The sequence below is a fragment of the Pinus tabuliformis genome, chromosome J (assembly GCF_031772625.1).
Source record: "Pinus tabuliformis cultivar Carrire ecotype Pingquan chromosome J, CPIR1, whole genome shotgun sequence".
In the NCBI taxonomy this organism is placed as follows: Eukaryota; Viridiplantae; Streptophyta; class Pinopsida; order Pinales; family Pinaceae; genus Pinus; species Pinus tabuliformis.
Window position 1 is genome coordinate 582,946,214 of NC_142295.1, and position 9,666 is coordinate 582,955,879.

Genomic DNA, 9,666 nt, shown 5'->3' on the forward strand with positions numbered 1-9,666 from the left:
AAATATTAGAAAGTTTAGCTCTCTTTTAAGCTCATTACCCCTCGGTAAACTTCTATCTCTCTTAAATGTGGTTGTGCAAGTGTACAAATCTACCTAAACCAAAGCAAAGACGCAAAGTTGTATCTTTTTTAAAGTAGATTAATAACCTCTTCCTCTTCCTCAAATCTATCTATTTTTTCCACACCATTGATTCTCTGAGATTAACAAATGAGATTCTCTCAAATTAAGGGGACTTTTTTAATATAAAATATTTTATTTTTTATTTTTTTATTATCGATAATAAGTTATCTCAACGATGAGATAAAGATAAAGATATATTCATATATTGGTAAAGTTATTTTAACATTAAGATGAAAATTAAATTAAAAAAGTAAAAATATACATTCCATAGGCTTATATAAATTAACTATGCATGCTTCTCATGAAAACTCAACAAACTTTTAAAAATGAAAAATCTAAAAGCCAATAACAATAATGAAAGGACATTGCCAAAAGAATCTTCAATAAAATAAAATGATTTTTGCAGAGTGGACGATTACGATGTGTTTGGCGATGGGATTGCAACATGCTGCAAACTTTTTTCGCTCCTGTTATCTAGTTTTCTTCATCATCGTTCATACCAGTTACATTATCAATTTTGTTACCATTTGAAAGTGTCAACCTTTTCCTATATAATTGGATTTGTTGAATGGACCGGAAAGGTGTCTTTCCATGCCACTGTCAAAATATTTCAACCATATCGAATCCAATTTCACATATTAATTATCGAATTGTACCGAACTACCGAATTTTTGAATTCCCGATTTTTGGCTTCGAATTGTGAAATGCTCTACAATGGAGTTAAGATTTTAAAATGAAATGCGCATATGAGGTGAAGATAAGTCATGGATCCTCTTGTGAATGTAAAAATATGAACCAAACTTTATTAAATCAACTGAGCAGCTTACAGGTGTGGATTTCTTTTGACTGATACAACGTTGTCACAACTGCTACAATACTCAATATGGATTTCTTTTGACTGAACTTTCTCCCTGACAAAATGAAACTGTGTATCGATATGCTTTGTGTTCTTATGAAATACTAGATTATTTGCAAGTTTGATGGAGCTCTGGTTGTTGCATTTGATCACTATCGCAACCTTCTATTCTTCTCCAGCATCAAGGAGAAGTCTCCTCAACCAAACTGCTTAACATGTTGCTCTGCACATAAATTGATATTCAGCTTCCACGGAAGACAAGGATACTATGTTCTGCTTTTTGCTGCTCCATGTAATGACCCCAGATCCAATGCTGAATGCATAGCCTATTATGGATCGTCTGTCATCTACTTTTCCAACTCGATCGGAGTTTGAAAAACCTGTCAATCTAACATCACACGAATCAATATAAATAATGCCAAAATCTAAGGTTCCTTGGAGATACCTCAAAAAACCCTTTGCTACAACCCAATGGCTCTCAAGAGGCTTTGACATAAATTGGCTCAATGCACTAAGTGCATAAGCCAAATCAGGCCTAGTTGTAGTCAAGTGTATTAGGCTCCCAACCAGTTGTCTATACAAAGTCGCATCTGCCTCCTTAGATCCATCATCATTCTGAAGTTTTAAATTTTGATGTAAAGGTACTGTCGTAGCTTTGCACTGATCCATTCTGAACTTTTCTAGTAAGCTCCTGACATACTTACTTTTTGACAGAAAAGTTTGTCCAGAATCCATCCAGACTTCCAAACCCAAACAGTAATGTAGCTCTCCAAGGTATTTCATCTCAAAGACTTATGACATCTACTCCTTGATTTCTTTAATGAGATTATTAGCATTCCCTATAATGATTAAATCATCTACATATAAAGAAATCAAAACAATCCTTCCCTCTTTATCAAACACAATACAAAGATTAGGGTCATTTTTCCTCCTTTTATAACCATGCTCCAGGAAAAATGAATCAATTTTGTCATACCATGACCTGGGTGCCTGTTTTAGTCCATACAACGATTTCTTCAACCTGAAAACTAAATGTTCTTTCCCGTGTTTGACAAACCCCTCAATTTGCACTAAGTAGGCTTCTTCTTTTAAGTTCCCATTTAAAAATGCAAATTTAACATCTAGTTGGTGAATCATCCAATGGTGTTTAGTAGCTAAAGAAATTATCATTCTGATTGTGTTAATGTTTCATCATAATCTATGCCTTCTTGATGTGAATACCCCTTTCCAACCAACCTAGCTTTATACTTATCTATGTTCCCATCTGCTTTAAATTTAGGCTTATACAACCATTTGCACCCTGTGGGTTGTTCGCCTTTAGGTAGTTTAACTAAATCCTAAGTTTTGTTTTTGAGAATTAACTCATATTCCTCTTCCATAACATCTCTTCATTCATTATATTGACTAGCTTCTTTATAACTAGAGGGTTCAGCAACATTCATCATACTAGTTATAAAAGCATTTTCCCTATATCTTGCTAGAAACTGACCTTTCCTACCTGATCTCCTGAATGGTGGGGTAGCTTCAAACCTTGTCTGATCATCATTTTCTGGACTTGACTTGACAGCTACATCATCTTATTTCCCTTCCTGCTGCTGTTGTTGTTGCATCTGCTTATTGTTGTCACCTGATTCATCTTTTCCTTCTTCCACCAACAAGGGCACGCGCTAATCTTCATTAGCACTCTCATGGCTTCCATCATTAACTTCCTCATGAAACACTACATCTCTACTCCCAAAAACTTTATGAGTAGAGGGATTAAATAGTTTATAAGCCTTAAATTCTGTATAATACCCAACAAAAAAACATTTGATGGCCTTCGAATCCAGTTTCTTTCTATCTTCCTTTGGAACATGGGCAAAGGCTTTACTGCTAAAAACTCTCAAATGCTTAACTGCAGGCTTATAACCAAATAAAGCTTCAAAAGGAGTTTTGAAATCTAAACTTCTTGTTGGACCCCTATTCTTTAGATATACTGCAGTATTAATTGCTTCATCCCAAAATCCGTTAGAAATATTCTTACCTTTTAACATATTGCGAGCACACTCCACAAGGGTTCTGTTTTTCCTCTCTGCAACCTCGTTTTGTTGAGGAGTGTGAGGTACTGTAAACTACTGTTGTATCCCATTATCTTTGCAGTATTTGAGGACAAAAACTTTCTTGTACTCTCCTCCTTGAGCTGAGCGAAGAATCCTGCTACTTTTACCTGTCTTCTTTTCAACCATGCTTCTGAACTCCTTGAAGTATTTGAAATATTGCTCTTCTTCCTGAGGAAATACACCCAAGTAAATCTAGTATGGTCATCAATAAACAATAAAAAATAGTATGCACTACCTAACGATTTTGTCTGCATAGGCCCGCATAAATCTGTGTGTACCAGCTTGAGTATATCTCTCTTCCTTCTATTAGCATTCACAGGAAATTCATCTTTGTGCAACTTTCCGAGTGCACATGCATCATAGTCAATATGAACAGGTTTTAAAATAGGAAGAACTTTGAGCATACCTCTTTTCTGTAATAGCAGCAGATCATTGAAGTTAACATGGCCGAATCTCTGGTGCCATAAGTCCATTGTAGTCATGGCAGATGATGCCAATGCCTGACATGGTGCGCTTTTGGCATTTAGCTTGTATAATCCTCCCACATGAATACCTGATGTAATAGGCTTCATACTATCTAACAAATCTTTAATAACACAATATGATTTATAAAACTCTACTTTGAGATTCTGATCAGTTATAGTAGAAATAGAGATCAGATTATTTTTTATCCTGGGTACATACATTACATTATGGATATGTCTAATATTTCCATCAGGCAAAACAACAGGAATATTACCACAGCCTTTGATTTGGTACCCTCTATCATCACCAAGATAGAAGTTTGCTCCACCGCTGGTCTCTTTGAAGTCTTCAAACCACTGTCTGTTCCCTGTCATGTGGATGGATGCACCTAAGTCCACAAACCAAGTATCTACTTCATCCTCCTTAGAAGAAAGTGCAAAGTCAGATATGAACAATGTGATGTTCTGACTCTATTCCTCATTAGCAAAATGACATGTATGATGCTTATGTCTCTTCCAACCTTCATCAAACTTCTTCTTCATGCAATATTTGGCTATATGGTCGGTTCTACCACAATAAAAGCATTTGGTTGCAGAGCCATTTATATTGAAGGACGTACCTTGAGGTGGGGGCATTTTTCTCTGTGGGGCTGCACTGCTCTTCTGTGCTGCACTTGGCTTTCCTCTGAAGGGATTCTTCTTCGCCATTAAGGCCAAATCTGAACTTTAGGGTTTATGAGTCAGTCGCCTTTCCTCCTCCCACATGAGGATCCCTACCAATTCTTCAAACACAAGGGCTTTTTCTCTTGCATTCAAGCCAGTGATGAATATCTGATACTCATCAATCATGTAGAAATTTTGAATAATATGACACTTATTCAACAGAGATTATCCTGATCATGCACTATTGCGGAATACATGCACAATACATAAGCTCCTCTACGTTGATCATCAATTTAGTAGCATTAAAATCAATGAAACATCAATAGCTTGCACACATTAACACAGTATGTAACCCGGGGAAAGCTTACAGCTGAAAACCCCACACTATCTGTATATTAATGATTGAGAACATGTAACATTACATAGTACAATACTCCTCACAAGTACTCGGCACTATCTCCACCTGTTACGCACAAAACTAGCTCAGATCTGAATCAATCACAGGTTCAAATCTTCTCCGCTGCTCTGCCTACCTCTATTGCACAATACCAATTGAAAATCACTCACACTGGAAATCACGTGAGCACAGGCTATTCTACTGGGCATTGGCCAATACTGCGCAATACTCATTGGCATAACTCAATCCCTGCTTGTGCAAATCTCATGCACAACTGATATTCAAAACTCACCCTTTCACTTACCTCTAACACTTGTCTCTGTTGAACTGTCCATGCACTGAGTTAACTGATGTATTCTTCAGTTACTTTATGAGTTAATAATTAATGAATTAGTTTAACAATTAATTCACACAACTCATTACTAGTGTATTCTCCAATTAGACTGAATACAACTAGTTCAACTGAACACAACTCCACAACCAACTACACAAAACTCACATGCATGAGTTCTAACTGAAGTCCTCCATGCAATAGCTCAACTAACACATAAGAAAAGCGTATTTCCTTCTTTCAGCTACATGTGCCACATCCGTAGCTCGAACTGAAGTGCTCCAAGAGAATAAGATAAAGTTTATAGTCCAAATATTACTAAGGGCTAATAATATTTGACTGTTTCTATTTTTAGCCTGGCAGTCTAAAAATAGACTTTGATCACTTCTGCTGTGAACCAGAAATAAAAGTCCATCTATTTTTTCCCAACATGACCAATCATACATAAACAACATCCTGCAACTCATAGACCATGATCCATATGTCTAAGAATAGACTTTGCGCCATAATTTGCCTGCGGGCCCACTTAGTGAAGGCGACTCCTTTCCACTAAGCTCCATCATCTTGTTGCATTCTCAACACTCCCTCTCAACAAGATATGTATTATCAGCAACCCCTATCCTGCCTCGGTGGTATTCGAATTTGCTCCTGGTGATCGCCTTCGTCAAGATATCAGCATCCTGATCCTCCGTTGGAATGTATGAAAGTAACATGATTCTCCGCTGCACACAATCTCTGATATGATGGTACCTGATGTCAATATGCTTAGATCTATCATGAAATACAGGATTAGTCGATATTTTAATGCAACTCTGGTTATCACAGTAAATCACAGTAGGATCCAAGTGAAAACCGAACAAACCGACCAGGATCTTCCTCATCCATATAGCCTCGCATGCAGCCAAACTTGCTACCATATACTCAGCCTCTGTTGAACTGAGTGCCACGGATCTCTGCTTCCTGCTGTACCAAGAAACTGTTTTCGACCCGATACTGAAGACTCCTTCTGATGTGCTCTTTCTGTCCGTTGGGCTCCCTACCCAATCTACATCCATGAAGCCACATAGCTTCACCTCATCCTCCTATCTGTACCACAATCCATATCCCGATGTGCCTCTTAAATAACGCAATACATGCTTGCCTGCCTTCCAGAAGAGCTTGGTTGGCTTAACCATAGCTTGTGAAATCTAGTTAATAGCATAGCATATATCAGGTCATGTATTGACCAGATACATAAGCGACCCCACCAACTGTCGATAAACAGTGGCATCCACTTCTTCTGCCGAAGTGGCATCCTCCTTCCTCCAACCTCCAGGAAGAGGAGTATCAATAGGCTTGCAGCCATGCATGTTGAACTTCTCCAGAATCTCCCGAGCATACTTACCCTGAGAAACAAATAGCCCATCACTGCGCTGCCAGATTTCCAATCCCAGGAAATAATGAAGGAGGCCCAAGTCTTTCATCTCAAACTCCTTAGCAAGATCATCCTTGCATGAAAGTATCAACAACTCATCACCCGTTAGAATCATATCATCTACAAAGTACAATGATAAGAAACTTACCCTCCACCACAATCTGGTATAGGTTAGGATCCGCCTCGCTCTTGGAGAATCCAAGTCCAGTGAAATAATTGTCTATTCGTGTGTACCAAGCACGTGGTTCTTGTTTCAACCCATACAATGCTCTCTTGAGCCTGCACACATGCGACTCGTTGCTAAAGATCTCAAAACCTTCAGGCTGTTCTATGTACACCTCCTCCTCAATGACTCCATTGAGGAACGCAGTCTTCACATCCATCTGATGAATGTGCCACCCCATTTGCGCTCAGAGAGCAAGAATCGTCCATATGGAAGAATACCTTGTGACAGGTGCAAAGGTCTCCTCATAATCGACTCCCTCTATTTGTGAAAAGCCTTGGGCAACAAATCTTGCCTTGTACTTCTTCACACTCCCGTCAGCCGCCTGCTTAACTTTGTAGATCCATCTCGAACCCACCATTGATTTCCCTTCTGGTCTAGGAACAATCTCCCATGCACTGTTTCTAACAATCGAATCATACTCTTCCACCAGGGCATATACCCATGTGGGATCCTCCACTGCTTCCTCGAAAGAGGATGGCTAAGTCACAACACATTTTCTCACAAGAGCCATGTATCTAGTGTATCGATCAGGTGACTGTCTCTGCCTGCATTGGGCTGTAGGTAGTCCTACAACTTTCTCTGCATCTTGAGCCAGTCGCTCAGATTCTGTCAAGCGATTTCACCTTCTGATGGTTGGTGCTGCATGAGTGGTCTCTTCCACTCCATGAACCTTGTCCTGTGGCTGATCCACGTCCTGAAGCTCATCCTTAGGAACTAATAGCTCCTCATTTGCATGCAAGTGTGGCTCCCTCTCAAGAGAACACTTCATGGCTTTCTCCTCCTGAAATTTTATATCTCGTCGCACAACAGTCTTACCACTGTCTCGCAAATACACACGATAGTTGTGGGGTGTATCAGTGTACCCCATAAATATCCCAACCTCTGCGGTCGACTCCAACTTCTTCCTGGCATCCTTCATCAAATGCATGTAAATGTTAGCGCCAAAAATCCTCAAATGAGAAAGATCAGGCTTCTTACCAGAATAAGCCTCCTTAGGTGTACTCATGCCAAGTATCTTGTGAGGACAATGGTTCTGCACATATACTGTTGTATTGCATGCTTCCGCCCACAAGTGAAGGGGTAGGCCCTGATCATGCATCATCGCCCGTGCAGAACCCACCATCGTTATGTTCTTCCGCTCAGCAACCCCGTTCTGTTGTGGGTTATGGGGAGCTATGAGCTCTCTTCGAATCCCTTCTGCACTACAGAAATCCTTGAATTCGCCAAAGATGTATTCACCACCATTGTTGCTCCTAAGAGCCTTCACTTTCTTCCCCGACTCCTTCTCGACCAGTGCTTTGAACTCACAGAACTTTGAGTATGTCTCACTCTTCTTCTACATGAAGAAGATCCAGCACTTACGAGAGAAATCATCAACAAAAATCACATAATACCTGTGTTTTGTTGTCGAAGCTACTGAGAAAGGTCCACACACATCTGTGTGAATTCTCTCAAGGATCGTCGTGGCGTGACTATCCTTCTCGTGAAAGGTGTCTTTCACAAACTTTCCCAAAGTACACCCCTTGCACTGATCTGGCTGTGCAAGAGTGCCTTTAGGAAGCCCTGTAGTGATCTGTTGCAGTATCTTCAAGGCTCCATGGTGAAGGTGACCTAATCTCCTGTGCCACAGCTCGCCATCATCCCGGCTCACCAATCCTTCTACCTTGCATGCCATTGTTGCGCAACCCTCTACATGCAACTGATAAAGGTTCCTGACATGAACCCCTATCTTCTGGGTTTCTCCAGTTGTCTTGCTGCACAAGAAAGCCTTTCCTTCGCTGAAAACAACATCATATCCCTTGTCTTCTAACATCGCCACAGAGATAATATTCTTCTTCAATCCTGGAACATGCATCACTTCCTTCAATACGAAGTGTTTACCAGACACCCTCTCAAAGGAAATGGTATCGATACCGGTCGCACTGTATCTACCATCATTTCCCAGCTCGATGTGCACTCCAAGATCTTTGTCCTCCAGATCAGAAAACAAATATCGATATCCTGTCATGTGAAAATACGCACCACTATCCAAGAACCACACTGATCCCATCACACTTGAAACCAAGCATGCGATCAATGAAAAATCAAGCTCAAAATGCAAGGCTAGAACCTCTCCTGCTACAGATCCAGCAATTTGCTTGTTCTTCTTCTTCTGCGAACAATTTGTGGCATAGTGTCCATGCTGGTGACAGTGAAAGCACTTCACCTTGGACATGTCCTGCTTCTTGCCTTTCGCACCAGACTGAGAAGCTTTCTTGTTCTTCCCCTTCTTTGCTTTGGCAGCCAAAGCGCAGTTTTCTTCATCAGTTCCCTTTGATGAAGATCCATCCCTGGTATTCCACCTGATCTCCTCCTGCACAAGATCTGACAAAAGTCTTTCCCATCCTGGCAATTTCTCCCGACCATTGAAAAATTCCTGATAGGAATGCCAACTCTTCAGAAGACCAAGGAGAGCCAAGCTCACCAAGTCCTCACAATCGACAGTTACCCCCACACTTCCCAGCTCATCTCGACACTGAGTGAACTTTGTGAGATACTTGGGCATACTGTCACCCTTCTCACATTTGATGGTTTTGAGTTTATCCTTGAGCGCCAGCTTCCTCTAATCGCTCTTGCTTTGGAATAGATCAGTCAATGCTTTCCACATCAAGTATGGAGAAGCCTTTCCATGCAGGCTAGACACAATGTGATCCTTCACACCCTCCAACAGAATCCTTCGACACTTTGTTGTCTCCTTTTTCCAAGCATCAACCTGCGTAGTATCAGTAGGCTTTGGGACATCAGCCTTTATGAACTCCTTCAGCCCGTTATCATCTAACACTGCCTCCATCTTGTCCTTCCATGCAATATAGTTTGAGCTGCCCTCAAGAGCATACTCCAATCGCAATCCGTTGAAAGACATTGCCACATTGATACCAAGAAAACACTGCTGCAAATTCGAATTCCACCAGCTCCAAACTCAACCGCCTCTGATCTAAGATTCATGAGAACAAATTATTTCTCATACAGAGATTGACTGTATGGGCTTTTACCAGATATCTCACCTTCCAAAGGAAGGATGAATCCAGAGGCTACCTGGCTCGATTACAAACTCTG